This window comes from Bubalus kerabau, chromosome 12, assembly GCF_029407905.1.
Source record: "Bubalus kerabau isolate K-KA32 ecotype Philippines breed swamp buffalo chromosome 12, PCC_UOA_SB_1v2, whole genome shotgun sequence".
In the NCBI taxonomy this organism is placed as follows: Eukaryota; Metazoa; Chordata; class Mammalia; order Artiodactyla; family Bovidae; genus Bubalus; species Bubalus kerabau.
This window is the reverse complement of record NC_073635.1, coordinates 3,559,608-3,578,987: the sequence shown is the minus strand read 5'-3', so window position 1 is coordinate 3,578,987 and position 19,380 is coordinate 3,559,608. Positions and strand designations below refer to the sequence as shown.

At 45.8% G+C, this 19,380-nt stretch overlaps 1 long non-coding RNA gene across 1 annotated transcript; it reads left to right on the top strand.

The window, feature by feature from the left end:
• Window positions 1-39: 39 nt before the first annotated feature.
• On the top strand, window positions 40-7,076 carry LOC129624066 (uncharacterized). The gene is made up of 3 exons (XR_008700720.1): window positions 40-170; window positions 964-1,048; window positions 6,888-7,076. It is a non-coding gene; the product is annotated as an uncharacterized LOC129624066 (long non-coding RNA).
• Window positions 7,077-19,380: the final 12,304 nt, after the last annotated feature.

Sequence of the window (19,380 nt, the reverse complement as noted above, 5' to 3'; positions counted from 1 at the left end):
GGGGAAAGATCCCCTGGAGGAAAAAATTGCAACCCACTCCAGTATTCTTGCCTGGCGAGTCACAATTCATGGAGTCGCCAAGAGTCAGACACGACTGCAGGGACTTAGTACACAGGCACATTCATCCAGCCACATTCAAGTTCTGACTTCTATGAAAACGATAAAGCAGGGTAAGCAGACAGAGAGTACGACTGTGGAGAAAAGGAATAAGAGGAGAGGTCAGGTTGGGGGTCTGATTATATAAGGTTCTTAAAGTGTGGTTAGCACTTAGGAATTTATTTCCAGTGTGTGGGGAAAACTCTGGAGGACTAACCGGCTAAGTGTGGCATAATTTGATTTGCAGTTTTGAAGGTTTTCGTTGATGCTGTGTAAAGAAATTCTTAAGGAATTTTCTTCCAAAGAGGAACAGAAAAAAGGGACTGAAGGGCAATGTGTGGTCAAGGGAGGTGTTTTGTTGCTTTTGTTTTGATTCAGTTTTTCACATTGGAGATATACCGGCAAGTCTATGTGCCTGTGGGAATAGTCTAGAAAAGAGGAGAAGTGGATAACGGGGAAGAGAAGGGGTTAAAAGTAGAGGCAAGGTCCTTGGCTCCGCAAGAAGGCCATGGGGTCCAGTGCACAGGTGGAGGGTTAACGCACTATGGGGGCAGAGACCATTCTTAAAGTGGGGAAGGTGAAGCCAGAGGGAAGAGACAGAGGTAGGGAGACCAGTGCCCCGCAACTCCTTCCCTGCTGTGATAAGAATCAAGGGCATCGCTGAGTGTGTGTGTGGGGGGGAGGGTTGGAAGGGGGGTGTTATAGGAGAAAAGTAAGTGTGAAATATTTGAGAGTTAGAGGGTGCTCTGACTATGGAACTGTTGTGGGTTCCCTGTGCGATGTTGAGAGCCCCTTGAGGACATTCATTTAAAGCCAGCAGCATTCTGTGCATGCTTTTTTTTTTTTTTTTTCTCCATCCATTATCAGCTGCTTGGGAACAGTAAAGAAGAATGTGAAAAGTTGGATTTGATCAAGATTTGAGTTTTCAATGTGATCACAATGGAGAGAGAAGGTAAGAAGGGATTTGAGGGTGATGTAAGGGAACAACTATAAATACGGAGTCTGGCATCTAAGTTGTATAACGGAGAGAACTGAGGACCTAGGACAGTGATGGGCAGCAGAAAGAGGTAGAGTCCAAGCATGAAGGTCTGTGCTGAGTCACTTCAGTCGTGTCCAGCTCTTTGTGACTGAATGAACAAGAGCCCACCAGGCTCCTCTGTCCATGGGATTCTCCAGGCAAGAATACTGGAGTGAGTTGCCATGCCCTCCTCCAGGGGATCTTCCTGACCCAGGGATCAAACCTGTCTCCTGTGGCTACTGCATTACAGGTGGACTCTTTACTGCTGAGCCACTGGAGAAGCCCCAGATAGAAGGTCTAAGGGGGTAAAAAAATTATTGATATGGAGGTATTAGAGTGAGATGAAAAAACAGGAGGTCATGACCAGAGAGGGATGCCTCAAGTTGAAATTTTGAAAGAGATACATGTAACAGGTAACAAAGCACACCATGGGTTTGGATAACTAAGGTGCAATGGAAGATAAGCTCATCAGAGGTAAAGACAAACTATTGGACAAATTATCCCTAGATGTCTGTATACATAAAAACACAAAGGATAATATAATAGTGATAGGGATGCTTCCAGTAATTCTGGGCCTAAATCCTTCAACTAATTAGGCAAAAGATTAGAAAGATGGTAAGTCATTATTAAAAAGAGGGTATCGAGCGTATTATGGGATGCGGCGGTGGAATGGCGCTGGGCGCGTGATTTTGAACAAACCCGGGTCTGTGTCTCGGAGGCGCCGCCGCCGCCGCGGCTGCTGGGAGCCGAGGGAGCGCGGCGTGAGAAGGAGGCGGCGGCGCCGCCGGCTTTGTGGTGTCTTCTTCGTGTTTGTCCATTTTCCTCGCGAAGCCCACCGGCCAAATGTCATAATGTTCCCGAGGTGCACGGGGTAGGGAGCGGGCCAGCACTCAGCTTGGCCAAGCAACGTTGTTTATTAAGCTACATGATGAGAGATGCTGGTGGAGCTGGCACCTGATCAACTTTCTCGAAGGAGAACGATCATGGAGGTGGTGCCAGCTGAGGTGAATAGTTTGCTTCCAGAGGAGATAATGGACACTGGTATAACTTTAGTGGATGATGATAGTATTGAGGTTGTTATTGTTTCATCCCCAATTCCCATGGAGACAGAACTGGAAGAAATTGTCAACATAAATTCTACTGGTGACTCTGCAGCCACGCCCATTTCCACGGAACCAATCACAGCGCACAGTAACCACACTACCCGAGTTGCAGTGAACACCACAGTCACTAAAGCAGATTCTAATACCACAGTGAAACCAGCTTTTCCAAGTGGCCTTCAAAAACTTGTTGCTCAGACTCCTGTGACTATATCAGCCAATCCGATTATTTTAAACAAAGTATCACAGACATCTGATCTTAAACTTGGCAATCAGACCCTTAAACCAGATGGACAGAAGTTAATTTTAACAACTTTGGGCAAGTCTGGTTCACCAATTGTTTTAGCACTACCCCATAGCCAACCCCAGGCTCAGAAAGTTACAACTCAGGCCCAGTCAGGAGATGCTAAGTTACCACCGCAGCAAATTAAAGTAGTTACCATTGGAGGGAGGCCAGAGGTGAAACCTGTCATTGGTGTCTCAGCATTGACCCCAGGAAGTCAACTGCTTAATACTACAACTCAGCCCTCTGTGTTACAGACCTAACAGTTAAAAACAGTACAGGTAAAAAAAAAAAAGAGGGGGCTTCTTAATGAAAATGCATGTTAAATATTAAATTGATTCATAGTTGTATGTGTAGGGTGATTAAATGCATAGTTGTTACTGAAAAAAAAATAAATAAAAAAAAATAAAAAGAGGGTATCAAATAGTATAATTGAAGACATTGTGTGGGATCAGGGAGGCAGGAAGAATGATGGTCTGGAAGTGATAATGAAAAGTATCACCACTCTAGGTCCAATGGTCCATGGAGTGCTGGGAAGGAAGACAGCCATTATTTGAGAGGGCCTCAGCGACTGAAGTAACTTAGCAACAGCAGCAGCAGCGAAAGCTGGGATTTCCCAGGTGCCACTAGTGGAAAAGAATCGCCTGCCAGTGCAAGAGATGCAAGAGACCTGGGTTCGCTCCCTGGGTTGGGAAGATCCCCTGGAGGAGGGCATGGCAACCCACTCCAGCATTCTTGCTGGAGAATCCCATGGATGGAGGAGCCTGGCAGGCTATACAGTCCATGGGGTCGCAAAGAGTCAGACATGACTGAGCGACTGCATAGTCACAAGGGAAAAGACTGGCCTCAAGGGACAGCTAGGTATCCACAGGAACAAGAAAACGTAAGGCACTTTGAGGCTTAGGATTTAGGGGATTTTGCTGATAACACTGAGTTCTAGAGAACACAGATGCCAAGTGTGGAGGCTCAGCGAGTAGGAGCTGGACTTGGAGAGAGCTTCATAGACCCGGGCGGGGGTGATGCTCTGGGCATCCATGGGATCCGTCTGATGTTCTGTCCAGGCAGAGGCCAGCATCTTTCTGTAAAGATCCAGAGCTTTGTGGAACATAAGCTCTCTGTCAGGAAGACCACTCAGCTCTGGCCTTGCAGCCTTAGATTCACAAACACGTGTGGGTGGCCATCCCAGTAAAACTTCATTAGAAAAAGCAGGCATTCAGCCGACCCCTGCCTGAAGTGGCATTGGCTGAGTGCTGGGGACTGTTATCTGGGTGGCTTCAGGGATAAAGCAGGTGGAGGTCAGAGAGGGATGCTGAGAATAGTATTGTCAAGAGCAGTCTGTGTTATTCTAGGGCCCTGAACCCCACCAGTGGGGTGAGGGCTGGGGTTCTCTGGGGAACCTAACCTCTGTGTGGCCCACCCAGACCCTCTGACGTCTCCTGGGTCTCGGCTAGACTAGCAGCAGGTAAAGAGTGTGCTCATCCTACAGGGCACAAGAAATGAAGGACAGCCATTTTTGAGGGAATGTTGAATACCACTTGCGATGTTGACTTTGAAGTGTCTGTGAGACATCAAAGTAGAAACGACCCATCAGACTAGGATCTGGAGCTCACAAGATTTCTGCACGGGATGTACAAATGAAGGCGTCTTCCTTGGGTAAAGGATAAATTGAAGTCTCACCCAGGCTCCAATTGAAGGCCATCTCCTTGGGAACATTTAGGGCAGGCAGAGATAGTCAGATTCAGAAATCCCCTCTGAGTCCTGAGGTTTGCAGTTTTATATACTGATAAGATCAATCCCATGTTTTCTAAATCCCATCCTCATTTTGTGCTGGATGGGCACCAAGATTCTGAAGAATATAAGATGGGAAGTGTCCACTGATCAGATAAATGCACTTCTTGCTTGAGGTTGTGTAACCCAGGAATGAGTGCATGAAAAAAGTCTTGAATCTCCTGCAATTTTTCCTAGAGCAGCACTGATTAATGAGTTAAGGGTTGAAATTCCCTCTCTCCTTTGGATGGCTCATTTTTCTGCCCATCATCATCACCTCTAGAAGACGACAAAGAAATGAAATCGTTTAACATTACTACCAATTAACGTCTTCTGTGGAGAAGCTAATGGAAACTCTTGCATAAGTGGATGCTTTTAGGTTGTTTCTTTTTGGGCCCTGAGAACCCAGAAAATCAGTATGAGGTCGTGGAAATGTGGTTTGTGCAGAGAATCTGAAGACCTGAATTTGAGATGGTTTAGATACAAACAGAAGACGTGACCTGGGGATCCTCACTTAACCTCTCTGCCCGCTAGTATTCTGACTTGCAAGTGCCAACTGCATGCTAAGCATATGCCAGATGCTTTGCATACCCCTTGCTTCATTTAATAATTCCTACCTAAAACAAGGTTTCTGTGAGAGCCATGGGAAATGGATACAAAAGCACTTTGTAAACCATAAAGCAATATACTGGGCTTCCCTGGTGGCTCAGACGGTAAAGAATCATCCTGCAGTGCAGGAGACCTGAGATCAATCCCTGGGTTGGGAAGATCCCCTGGAGAAGGGAATGGCAACCCACTCCAGTATTCTTGCCTGGAGAATTCCATGGACAGAGGAGCCTGGAGGGCTGCAGTCCATTGGCTTGCAAAGAGTCGGACACAGACACACACACACACACACACACACACACACACAGAGCAGTATACCAGTGTAAGGCGTTCTGTAACACTAATCGCTTGTTTTCTGTGGCCCTAATTGCCATAAAAATAACAGCCAATTTGCCCATGCCTGAAAGCCTCATTTTTTGGTTCAGTTTTCTTTGGTGTTGCTGTTTTCCCTCATTGTTCTCAGGTTAAGGAAACATCCCATTTACTGCTTATGTTTTATACTAAAGTCACCAAACTCAGAAAAAGGGAAGGTGAAGTTCCAGAATTTTTCGGTGATCTGAGCCCCAGTCCTCTTACTAAACGTGCTGTGCCTTCTATAAAGCCCCGGTCTGCCACCCTTTCTAAAGCTCCCCTTAGCAAAGTAAAGGGTTTGGAAAAGGCATCCACAGGGGTGCTCTTTTCTGGGCAGAGGAGGCACTGCCGTTAGAATATGACGGCATTCTCGCCTTATAATTTACACCTGCATTTCATGTATTTTATTCACTGCCAATAATTATTGAATAATTACTGTGTTCTCCCACTGCGGCCTCTCTTTGTACTCCCAGGTCTTCCTAGGATTTCAGCTAGATTGTTGCCTTTTGAAAGTTTGTTTCCTTCTGAAAAGGAGGCAGGTGGCTTGTAATTCTTATTTTTGAGCCAAGCATTTAAATAGGCAAGCTACCCAGTAGCCTGTCCTGTCTCCCAGGTTTCTGTGTGTACTGATTACTGGAAGGATAACAGGAAGCAGTTAGTCCTAGGAAGTCACTTCTGCTTAAAGACCTTAAAATTCATGTGTTTGCAACTCCCATGTTACCTATTTTCATGTAGTATCTTCCAAATCTGCTAAGCTGATTTGAATTGAGATAAATTAGATCATTTGCAGCTCAACCTGCCTGCCAAATTCAAACTGGCACTTGAAGCACTTTATCTGTGTTTGGGGGTTTGTTGGAAGACAATACCATCAAGACATACACAGTGAAGGAGTTTGTTTGTTTTCCTGTATGGAAAACAAGAAAACTCCTGCTTCTTTTTGTTATTCACTCCCTCTGCTGAAAAAAAAAAGGTCCCAGTCTCTTGGTTAGTCTGTTTTCATATACATCCTATAACTCAGAGCTTCCTGTCCTTTTGCCAGGGGAAAAAAAAAAACAAAAACTGCAGAAATAATAGATGAATCTGAAGTACTAGCTGTAATCTGATGGCTTTATCCATGTGATCTTTTAGCTGTCACTGCTCCTGGGGAAATTTTTGTTAAGACCAGAATCTTTACTCATCACTCCTTTCTGTTAAAAACATATAATTACTCTTGGAAGGAACTTAAACTTTTGTTAGACCCTTAGAGTGCTGACTCTGCGTCCTAGTGTTTATTGGGGCTTTGCCGTGTACTTTATCACCACAGTGGATCTCAATAGGTGATGGTTTAATAAACAAGCCTCTCTTGAACCTTATTATTGAAAGCTAGTCTAGACTCCAAACCTTTGACTTAGTATTGGGCTGTTTGGTGTATTTATTCAACCTTTGAACTTGTAACCAAAATGACCTGAGCCCTGGTATTACAGGATAATTGAATACTTATTATTAGAAGGCAGCTTTCATTGGATAAATACAGATATTGCTCAAATGGGTGGTATAATGTAACACCCAGCACTTACTAAGGCAAAGCTGTTCACACTCATCTCTCAGTTAATCCTCACATCAAGGTCTCCCTAAAGAAGGCAGGTGGAAAGTAGGAAATAATCTGATGCTCTGTTTTGTATCACAGGAGACGAGCTACTTGAAATCAGTTTGGAAATCTAAGCTTGGGACACTCAGAATATCACCTTGTTCCCAGGAGCCTCCTCAGTATGAAGAGCTTCCAAGTGATTTTCCCATAGGAAAAGACATGATAGAGTCATAGGAATGTCTGAAACTTCATTTTATGTTGTTGTAAATAGAGCTCTCCTTTAAACAATGTCCTTCTGTAAGCTCTTTTGTCATGTCACCCAACCGTCTCTATCATAAAAATCTCAGATTTGGGAGATGACTGATCAGCAACCCAAGGCCCAGATTGCTATAAAATGTTTGATAAAGGTGAACCCTGTGTTCATTGCTCAACTTATTCATTTAATAGATACTGCACTAGGGGCTGGTAGTGAAACAGATAAAGCTTGGCTCCTGCCCTGCCCAGGACCCTCAGGACTGCTAAAGTAAACCAGAAACAAAATCCAGGAGATGAGTTAGATGAAGAAATGACTGATCTCAAGAAATAACCTGTACATGGCCAAGATGTTACAACACCTAACCAATACACAATCACACTTGTGTTGAGTCGGAGATATTATCTAACCCAAATACAGTAAATGGAAGAAGCTGGAGTAATTCATTGAGTTCACTTACTCATATATCATATATTTATTGTTCACGTACTTTCTGTGCCCTCATAGAGATTACAGCACTTATTTATCAGTGTCTCTCAGCTTTCCCAGCTGTAAATATATCATCACATCCGTTCATTTGCCTTCACCAAATTGTAGAGGTCATCCTCGATTCATCTCTTTCCTTCAACCACAAACCTTCCCTGACCTCTCACTCCCAACACAATTCAGAAACAAACTTGGCCAGCTCCAAAATACTCTGAATGTACCTCTGCCTCACAATCGCCATGGTCCCTGCTCTTGTCCAGCTCCATCGTCTCTTGTGTGGACTTTGGTGGAGTCCTAACTAATCGCCCTTGCTGTATGCTTCCCTCCCAAACCCAACGCACACACCTTCCAGTTGCAGCTCAGCAGCCAAACTTTTTAAAATGGAAATTGGTTATATATCAATTATATCTCAATTTTTTTTTTAAAGGAAACCAGATTATACTACTTATCAGTGTAAAGTCACTTCCCTTTAATGGAATAGAATTCAAACTCCTTTTGGGGGATGATAAAATCACATACGCTCTAGCCCCTGTTTTTCTCTCCAGGCTCCGCTCCTACCGTTGTGGCCCACTCCAAGCCACTGTGGACTTTCTGTGCCCCAGAGTCACCCACTTCCTTCCCAACTTTGAGCCTGTGTACAGGCTGGTCCTCCTAAATGTGACATGGCAGCTCGGTCCCCTTATCACCCAGATCACACCACAGAGTCACAGCCCCAGTTGTCTTCCTTGCTAGCTCTTCCTTGACCACCATACCACCTCCAGTTTAATTCTCCACATAGCACTTATCATACTTGGAGGGTCCCCTTATTATGGGCTTACATGATCTTGTTTGTCTTCCACCATTAAAATTATAGCTCCTGTTTTTCTATCATGTTTCACTGTTGTGCCTAAAACAGTGCCTGAAAATGTATCCAGTGCAATAAATGTTTGTGGAATAAAAGGATGAATGATGTCAGCTGGAAAAGGAGGGAAGAATGAGGAACTGGAGGAAGAGGGGCAGGGAGGAGAGACCTAGAGATGGAAAGATTCGGAGAGAGGCCAACAAAGCAGGAAGAAGAGTGAGAGCTAGAGACAGTGAGAGAAAGTAACTGAGACTCCAAGGACAGAAAGCAGTTTAAATACAGCAGGAGAATAAAGCGGGGTGTGGAAGAGGGTGGGGAAGGTGAAGAAGGGGCAATGAGCAGTGGGCAGATCATCAAGACGCCTGAAATCCAGGCAAAGGCATTTGTGTTTGATTCTATGGAACCCAATTAAGGTTGGAGCAGGGGAAGTGACAGGATCAGATTTGTGCTTTAGAAAGATCACTGTGGCTGCCGACAGAATGCATGAATTAGAAGAGAGGAGACAGAAGAAAAATTATGTTAACAGCAAGGAATGGTCAATGTGGCAGTTTAAACAAAGGGGAGTCAGAAAGCAAGGGTTTGGCAGTGTTTTTCTAGCACTGTCAGGAAGGAGCAGTCAATCTGCGGTTGGAACACTGTGGCGAATTCAGAGGAAGTATATAATGGTGGCTACCGGCCTGGGTCTGGAGGCAGACAGACCTGGCTTTAACCTCAGATCCATCACTCTGTAGCTCATGAGATCTAGTACAAGTTACCAATTCTAAGCCACAAGTTCCTTTCCTGTAAAGTAGGAATAAAACCTGTGAGCATATGAACTGTTTAGGTCTCTGCCTATTAGGTCAGGATGCTAAATAAGTATTAGTTTTAATGTGACATAATGAGGTGCGCCACGTTATAGCCGTGGACATTCTAGCAAGTTACCCCATGACTGGGATGCACTACCTACAGCCCATAGTCTGCACCTCTTTTGATGTGATTCTCTGCAAGTCAGCAGCTTGTTCATTACTAACTCGACCTCCTACATACCTGACTCATTAGTATCCTGCTGCTAAGTCACTTCAGTCGTGTCCGACTCTGTGCAACCCCAGAGACAGCAGCCCACCAGGCTCCCCCGTCCCTGGGATTCTCCAGGCAAGAACACTGGAATGGGTTGCCATTTCCTTCTCCAATGCATGAAAGTGAAAAGTGAAAGTGAAGTCGCTCAGTCGTGTCCGACTCTTAGCGACCCCATGGACTGCAGCCTACCAGGTTCCTCCATCCATGGGATTTTCCAGGCAAGAGTACTGGAGTGGGGTGCCATAGCCTTCTCTGCATTAGTATTCTGGCTGCCAGTTAAAGCATATTTCCTGATGAATATTAATAAGATAATACCCTGTCTACATTTAGACTCTTGCGTTTGGTTAGCTGGAGTCCTCTCTGGGTAACACCAGACTCAGAGGGGCGTGGCCTCTAAGGCTGTGCTGGGCCGGCCCCAGGGTAGTGGCCCCCCGGCTGCCCCGGAGGCCGCCCCGCTGTGCACGTGGACTCCCCGCTGTGCACGTGGACTCCCCACTGTGATACTCTTCCACAGGGTAACTCTTCCATTGCTGCAAATGTCTTATTTATCTTCCCCCTCCCTCCCACCTCCTGTTGAAGATGGATAGCCACATAGAATAAGAAATCACCAGGGCTGTTTTACAGTTCCGCGCTTCAAATGGGTCAGGAGTGATGCCCGCCGAGGCATTTGATGTGTTTTTCTTTTCATCTGTCTTTGGGGGAAAGGTCTATATGTTATAGATTTAACATTTTTAGAAACTTAATAGGCTCATTTAGAGATAAATATTTTAAACGGGCCCACCCATGAGTTGCTTTAACTATACCTTATTGCGGCATTATCACAGAGGCTTCAAACCTCCGGGGCCCAGAAACCTTTTAACACTCTGTTTAGTAAACGATAAACTTGGTTGATGATCTGAGTTCACTCTCCCTTAGTGCAGATCAGGCTGCCGAGGCAGTGATACTTGAGTCATTTGAATGTCAGTCTAACAGCACGAAGGTCTCTGCCACACACCATCAGCGCCCCCAGGCCATTTACACTTGTGATTGGCTTACTTCACAGCCCAGGGCCTTCCCCGAGCTGCTGTCATTCTGACCCCGAGGCCGCCCTTCACAGCCTCCCGACTCCAATCCCCACATCCTCTTTCAAGCCGATGCAGAGCAGAAGTTGACCTTGTTCCATCAACCACTTACCCACACAGACCCAATTAATCTCTGGTTGCCAGTCAGTCTACCTCACTCCCCTCCTTGAATACTGTAGAATCTCACCGAAGGGATGCCTGGGCTGCGCTTGCCTCCACGTGGGACAAGCTGTGGCTGAAACAGATGCTGTCTATGAAAGGATTTGAGGGCCCTGGAGACCAAAGGCCTCTTCTTGTGGAGTGTTAGGGTGTGGGAACCTCCCCGACTCCTTTCCTTTGCTCCGCAGGGTTGCTTTCCAAGGATAAGAAATTCCTGGGTAATTAATCAATTGCTTCTAACCCAGGAGTCTGCCCTAGGACAAATTCCGCACAAAAATAAGGGGATATGGATGATAATGGGCACCAAGAAGGCATTCTGCATGTCTCAAGAGGCATGAGGGTGCTGGGTGCCTGTGCATAGTGGGTGTCCTGGTGAGTTCAACCATGGATGGATTTGGCTTCAGTCAGGGACACGAAAACATAAACCAGTTGGTGTTTCAACAAATGGAGGACAGAGGTGTAGTAATAGAATGAGGACTGAGTTTAGCGGTCAGTGTTGAGAATGTTCAAAATGTATGCAGATCACTTATAAGGTGATACCAATTGTCTCCATGAGAGGCCTGTGTCAGCCCTGACCTGGACTTGATGAACTGCTCACCAATGAGGAGAGTGAAACTTGGACTTGGGGAACAAGGCCTGAAAAGAAAGAGGGCCTTGCTCATGGAAGGAGAGCCTCGAGCAGGGAGGAAGCTCAGTGGTCCCACACCCCTTCTGACCCCAGGAACAGCATTCCAGGGCACCATCCCTGGAGTCTGTGAGGCCCACCCATTGTAACAACAGCTGGGAAGATACTTGGATCCTGTGGTAGGCAGAAGAAGGCTCCCACCACTCAACACATCCATGTCCTATTCCCCCGAAACTTTGAATATGTTAAATCACATGGTAAAGGAGAATTACAGATGGAAAGTTAGGGTCCCAATCAGCCGACTGGGAGATGGGCAAGATTATTCTGGAGTATCTGGGTAGCCAAACGCAGTCATAAAAGTCTTCAAAATTAGGAGAGGGACACAGAAGAGGAGGTCAGAGTGATGACTGCAGAAGGACATGGGCTTCCCTGGTGGCTCAGTGGTAAAGAATCTGCCCACCAATGCAGGAGACACAGGTTCAATCCCTGGACCAGAAAGATCCCCCATTCCAAGGAGCAAGTAAGCCCATGGTCCACAATTATTGAGCCTGTGCTCTAGAGCCCAACCACAAATACTGAGCTACGAGCCACAACTTCTGAAGCCTGTGAAAGGTTGTTGTTGAATCACGCGAATACACCGGGATTCTTGGCCCCCGGAGGAGAAGAATTCAATCCGGGGCCAGAGACGAAGCTTGATCGCTCAGAGCTTTTGTGTAATAAAGTTTTATTAAAGTATAAAGGAGATAGAGAAAGCTTCTGACATAGGCATCAGAAGGGGGCAGAAAGAGTACCCGCTTGCTAGTGTTAACAACAGTTATATACTCCAAAGAATGTCTGGAGGTTGTAAAGACCTCATCAGACCTACTCCCATAATTTACATTTTAAGATAACACTGTCCTCAGGCAAGATACATCCTTGTAAAGACCAGGTCTACTCCCATAATTAACATTTTAAGATAACAGAAGGTTGAATCCAAAGACTGTCCTTAGGCAGGATACATTATTGTTATATAATCCTTGTAAAGACCAGGTCTACTCCCATAATTTACATTTTAGGATAACAGAATTAGCCAGAAGCTTTAATCCAGAGACTGTCCTTAATCCAGAGACTGTCCTCAGGCAGGACACATTATTGTTATATAATCCTAAGGAATGTAGAGAAGGAAAAAAAGTTTGTCCTTTCTTCCTCCTTGAGAATTCCAGACCCCTCTCTCCTTGGGGACCCCTAGACTCCTTATCAACCTGCCTAGGAAATGACTCTCTCACCTGGACGCCTAGAGACAGTGCTTAGCGGCAAGAAAAGCCCCCTTGGTGAGAAGCCCACACACTGCAAGCAGAGAAAAGCTCACACACCAACGAAAACCCAGCACAGTCAACGACAACAAAAAAGACTGACTTCACTCTTATGGCTGCTTTTGCAGATGGAAGGAGGAGACCACAGAGGCAGGAAGAGTCTGCACTGGATTCTCCCCTGGAGCCGTGAGAAGGAACACAGTCCTGTGGATGCCTTGACTGTGACTCCATGAGACCCACACTGAACTTAAAATCCATAGAATGTGTAAAATAGTACATGTGTGTTGTTTTCAACTGCTCTGTTTGTGACCACCTGTTACAGCAGCCACAGAAGACTAGTGCACGTCCCTCCCAAGAGGGAGATCCAGATGCCCTCTCACCAGGGATAATTTGTCCAAAGTAGTGAATCATTTTTCAGTCTCTGAGGCAAGCACCTGCTCATCTTTAACCAAAAGCTAAAAGCTTCCCAATTCCACTCTCTCTTTTGGCATGTGGCGTGTAAACCAGCTCCTCCGTGGCTGCAGGCATTCATTCAGAAGCCCTGCGTGGGCAGCTAAGGGAAGAGCATCCATTATTGGAAGTCAATGTGAAACTTACCTTAGAACTTTTCAGCCCGCTACTTCAAAAGAAGAGCTAAACACGAAGGGTGTTGTTAGAGATCCAACTGCGCAGCTTTAGGAAAACAAATTCAGAGACAAAACGTGTCCCATATCTCAAGTTTACCTTTATTGTTCCAAAGAATGGCAGGGATCCTAGAAGACTGTCATCTTAAAGTGCCATGTGTGGAGTTAGAGACGGAGTGGCAGTATTAATGGAATTGCCTTGCTTTAGTAGGGTTAGGGAAAATCCTCAACATTATTTTCCTGCCGTTTTCTAAATTAAATTTATAAGAAATATTATGTATCCTGCTGTGCAGTGTGAAAGCTGTATTCTTGTAAAGGGCTTATAATCATATTAAAAAGCTGGAGGGTGAAGTTTGTTCATGCCATCAAAGTCACAAAGTAAAAAATAGAGTCTCACATTGTGCATTTTTATAATGGTAATACCTTTTGGCGTATAAAACACCACAAAGTGCTGTCCTGATACTGTTCCGTTAATCCTCAGGACATCCCCACTGGGGAGGTATATTTTTATCTCCTCTTTGCATATGGGAAAACTGAGGCACAGCGAGTGTTGGCAGTTTGCCTGGGCCCGCCGGCGGGTTGGCAGCACAGCTGGCATCGAAACTCCAGGCTCTTAGCCCGAAGATGACTCGCGCCGTTCATCAGAAGACAGTCCTCTCGCTAATCTGCCTTTCTGCAGGTACACACGCAGCTCCAGGAGGACTCCGGCATTGCTCAAATTTTATCTTCAGGTTCCTCAAGGAAAAAGTCCTAGAGATAGATATTTTTGTTAATTCCACTATATCTGCTTAAAATATTCATGAACAGTCAGTAGCTTGGGGTGGGAGGGTTCAGAGCAGGGGCATTTTGCAAAGTGAGTGGGAACGTGGATGCTCGAGGAAAAGCTGATGAGGACAGGGTCTGGAGAGCTGGAGCAGGACCGGCGGGGCTGGATGCTCCCACGGCGGCCCTGCAGCCGGGAGCACTGGTCTCCCACAGACCAGGAGACAGCACTTTCAGGAAGTCACGGGCGCTCAGGAAGCTCCGGGCACAGAGGTCACTCCTCTTTTTCTGCAGACTTAGATTTCAGCCTGGCTCATAAGCCACTGCTTGGCATGCTGTCAACTAACTCTCAAGATCCCCAGTCTTGAGCATCTCGAGAGAAAACTAGAGTGACTTAAAATCTCTAGCTCTGCCCTGTGCCCTTGAAGAAGTGGGAGGGCCCAAATCCCCTTCTCCCTGCTCATTCCCATGGCCATGTGTCCCTGAGAGACAGAAACAAAGGCTTGAGCATCTTACGAACAACAGACTGAGAAAGTGACTTTTTAAGCCCTGTGGTGCTGGACTTAGTCACTCAGTCATGTCCAACTCTTTGTGACCCCATGGACTATAGCCCACCAGGCTCCTCTGTCTATGGGATTTTCCAGGCAAGAATACTGGAGTGGGTTGCCACGCCCTCCTCCAGGGATCTCCCCAACCCAGGGATCGAACCCAGGTCTTTTGAATTGCAGGCAGATTCTTTACCAGCTGAGTTATGAGGGAAGCCCTTAAGCTATGTGCAGGCATGAATCTCATCATGTTACTCCTTCAGCCTCACTAGAACTAGACTAACCCTATTGTTACACAAGAGGAAAAGTTGTCCACTTAGGTCAAACTACTAGTGAGTGGTGGAGCTTGGATTCCATTCAGGGCTGACAGGACTTTCCTACCTGCTTTGAACCACCACACAGCTCCTTCACTGCTAATGAAGTTCTGTATAGTCAAAGCTACGGTCTTTCCAGTAGTCATGTATGGATGTGAGAGTTGGACCATAAAAAACGCTGAGCACCAAAGAATTGATGCTTGTGAACTGCGGTGTTGGAGAAGACTCTTGAGAGTCCCTTGGACAGCAAGGAGATCCAAACAGTCAATCTTAAAAGAAATCAACTCTGAATATTCATTGGAAGGACTGATGCTGAAGCTGAAGCTCTAATACTTTGGCCACCTGATGTGAAGAGCTGACTCATCGGAAATGACCCTGATGCTGGGAAAGATTGAGATCAGGAGGAGAAGGGGACAACAGAGAATGAGATGGTTGGATGGCATCAACAACACAATGGACATGCTGCTTCTGCTGCTGTTGCTGCTAAGTCGCTTCAGTCGTGTCCAACTCTGTGTGACCCCATAGACGGCAGGCCACCAGGCTCCCCCGACCCTGGGATTCTCCAGGCAAGAACACTGGAGTGGGTTGTCATTTCCTTCTCCAATGCATGAAAGTGAAAGTGAAAATGAAGTTGCTAGTCGTCTCTGACTCTTCACGACCCCATGGACTGCAGCCTACCAGGCTCCTCCGTCCATGGGATTTTCCAGGCAAGAGTACTGGAGTGTGTTGCCACTGCCTTTTCCGCAATGGACATGAGTTTGAGCAAACTCTGGGAAATGGTGAGGGACAGGGAAGCCTGGAGTGCTGCAGTTCATGGGGTCATGAAGAGTTGGACACGACTTGGTGAGTGAACAATAGCAACAACAATTGCTCCCTCTGATATCCTGTGACTCTGCCAACCACAAATAGTGATGTACTCAGCATCATTTGCTATTTGTGTCTTTCTTTGGTGTTCCACCAACAAACCTGGTACACCTGACGTATCTTGTTTAGTTTAAGGACGTTTAATCCTCAACACCCTTTAATAAAAATATCAGGACATTGTCCCTAGTCCTTCTTCCTGAGAACTTATTTAAGACAAAGATAGTCAATTCATTTGGACAATTAACATTTTCTATTCCTTTTCTTCCTTTGCCCATATGCTCTATGTGCCAGTATCTATGTTGCAAATGCTCAATTGTTCTGTGAGTTATTTATACAAATAGTTGATTGACTAGCTGCACAAGAGCACATTTTATTTTTTTAATTTTTATTGGAGTATAGTTGATTTACAATGTGTTAGTTTCAAGTGCACAGCAAAGTGAATGAGTTATACATCTACATTTATCCACTCTTAGGTTCTTTTCAGAAGCTAATTTTGGAGCACAGTTTCCATCCCGGGATTAGGATTACCCACAGGGAGATGAGCAGCTTGTTCGCTGGTTCCCTCCTGGAGTGGACTGTCTCACAGACCTGCCGGCCGAGCCTGCCATCTCCTCTCATTTGCACCATCCCAGTCTGTGCCAGTGGCTCCATGACGCCAGCACTGGGGCTCTGTCCAAGAGTTCCTGCTGGCCACATGCATGCTCAGCGGGAGAAGGGAATGGGTCAGAGGTGCTGGGGAGTGACCATCCCTGGCACAGCCCTAACCAGCTGCGAACTGAGTGGAGTGAATCAGAGTTCCACCTTTGGAGCCTCTCAGGGAGAATGTACCACCTTCCAGAGGCCCTTACAGGATACAACCCAACTGCCCACAGAAGTGACCTGCCCTCTAATGTACCCTTCAGTTTCCCATCTCCTTTCCCCACTCCTTGTTGGGGGGCCCCTGGAATAACCTCCCCAGTAACCTCAAGGTTGGCTTCTGGGCATCCCCAACCTAACTCACCCATGTTTCCTAGACTTCTGTCTTCCTTTGTCATCTAAAATATCAGCCTATTGAGTTGCACAGGGCCTTGCAAATCATCTAGCTGCTGACAGACCTCTGGAGAGTGGAGGAATGGCAAGTAGGCAGGACTCTGGCCATTTTCTTCAGTTACAGCAGGGGAATTTCTATATGTTTACCACCTGCTTTCCCAGTAATGTCCCAGCTGAACTGAAGGCTCTAAACCTTGAAAAAGTTGCTTGAAAACCATGGATCTAGGGAAATAGATTTCACCATAGGGGAACCCCATCAGTATTAGTTTCCTATTGCTGCTGTAACAAATTTCCAGGAACTTAAGACCACAGAAATTCATTCTCTCAGTTCTGGAGACAGAAGTTTGAAATAAAGATGTCAGCTGGGCCACACTGCCTCCAAAGGCTCTGTGGGAGGATCTGTTCTGCCTCCTCCAGTGTCTGGTGGCTTCAGACACTCCTTGCTTTGTGACAGCGTCACTCCAGTCTTGGCCTCCATCTCCACATGGCCTTGTCCGCTGGGTTTGCATCTTCTTACTTTTTGATGTCAAAGCTGAAACTCCAATACTTTGGACACCTGATGCGAAGAACTGACTCACTGGAAAAGACCCTGATGCGGGAAAGATTGAAGGCAGGAAGAGAAGGAGATGACAGAGGATGAGATGGTTGGATGGCATCGCCTACTCAATGGACTCTGGGAGTGTTGGACAGGGAAGCCTGACGTGCTGCAGTCCATGGGGTTGCAACTGACCAACTGAACTGACCTGAACTGAACTTTTTGTATTATACAAGGACAGTTCTCATTGGCTTTAAGGCACACCTAAATAATCCAGCATGATCTCAGTTTGTTTATATCTGCAGAGACCCTTTTCCAAGTAAGATGTTGTTTCCCATAGGTTCTTGATATTAGGATGTGGACAGATCTCCTGGGAGCTGCCATTCAACCCATGACATCATCCACAGTGTCTTTGGCCATCATGGCACAAACCAGGAATGATTAGCAATTCCTTCCGTCACAAGGGAGCTGATTCCATCCTTGCTAACCTCATAAAGATAGCCCTTTATGGGCCATCTATTACAAGATAGCCCTTGTAACATGCCAATACCATGCCCAAATCTGCTCTCTATAACTCCCCCCTCTTGTCCTGCTTCTGGAGATACCCAAGGGAAATTCAGTTCCTTTCCAATGAGATTAATAAATAAAGTGAAAGTGAAGTCACTCAGTCATGTCTGACTCTTTGGGACCCTGTGGACTGTAGCCTACCAGGCTCCTCTGTCCATGGGATTCTCTAGGCAAGAATACTGGAGTGGGTTGCCATTTCCTTCTCTAAGGGATCTTCCCAACCCAGGGATCGAACCCAGGTCTCCTGCATTGGAGGCAGACGCTTTAACCTCTGAGCCACCAGGAAAGATTGAATGAATAAAGCTGAGCCTAAAAATGTTGGGTCAGAGAAATATGGAAGTTTGTAACTTCAGGGCAATCTGGATAACTAATTCAACTTAATTCATCAGTTATTACATGCCTATGCATTGCACAGTGGTGGATGGTACAGAAGATTCAAAGGTGGATGAAAGAATCCAGGATCCGCAGAATGTGAGCATCTAGGGGTCTCACAAAAGTAATGACTAGACAAGGGGAAGGGTGACGGAGGTCATAAAGGAGGGTTAACAAAGTGTGCTAGGAGTTAGAGGACAGAGAGGGTACATTTCCATCCTCTCCAAACTATTCTCCACACAGAAGCCAAAACAAGGTTTTTTTGTTATTTTGTTTTGTTCTGTTTTAATCAGAGCATATTCTCTCGGGCTCAAAACTATACAAGTGATTTTTCATGAAAAAAACATCAAACTCCTAGTATGGTCTCCAAAGCTCCTCCAGACTGGGCTCTGCCTGCCTCTCAGCCTTGCAGTCTGCACATTCTCCCTTGCTCTCTGAGAAGGCACCAGTCACTTGAGTCCACGTCAGTCCCTCAACCTTGTCAAGCTCTGTTCTGCCCCAGGGTCACCTCCCTGGGACTCCTGGAGCCTGGAACCCTTTTAACCCCTGTTTTTTCACCATTTAGTTCTCAGCCTCTCTTGATTCTTTCATTGAAGTTGGGTTTCCTGTCATATTCTCTTCTAGCACCTTGATGTTTCTTTATACCACTTATGAATATGCCATCACATGCCTAGATGTGTGATTGTTCGATGTGATTCTTCTATTCAGTAGTGAGTTTATCAGGGCCATTATTTCCACAAGGCCCGCATGGCCTATCACAGAACCCGGATGATAGATGCTCAGTAAAGACATTTGCCAAACAAGTGATTCAATGGTCAAGCAATTCAAGAGCAACTGGATAAAAGGTTTATTCCATTGGTAACATTTATGGAAAATTTTGAAGAGATGGTAGTATTGGGGCAGGAAAAACCTTCCAGGAGAGTGAGGAATATATAAATGGGAAGTTCAGGGCTTAGTGTTTGGAAAGTGGCAAATTACAAAGTTTGGTTTTAATATAAGGATATGTCTAGGACAGGAATCAGCCAAATTTCCTAAGTGGCCAAATGGCAAGGATGTTAAGCTTTGTGAGCTGAGGTGTCTCTGTGGCAACAATTCAACTCCGCCACCACAGTGTGAAAAGTGACATGGATGGCATGTGAACAGGTGGGTATGCTTGTGTTCTAATACAGCTTCGTTTATAAAACAGGTGATGGACCAAATTTGGCTAA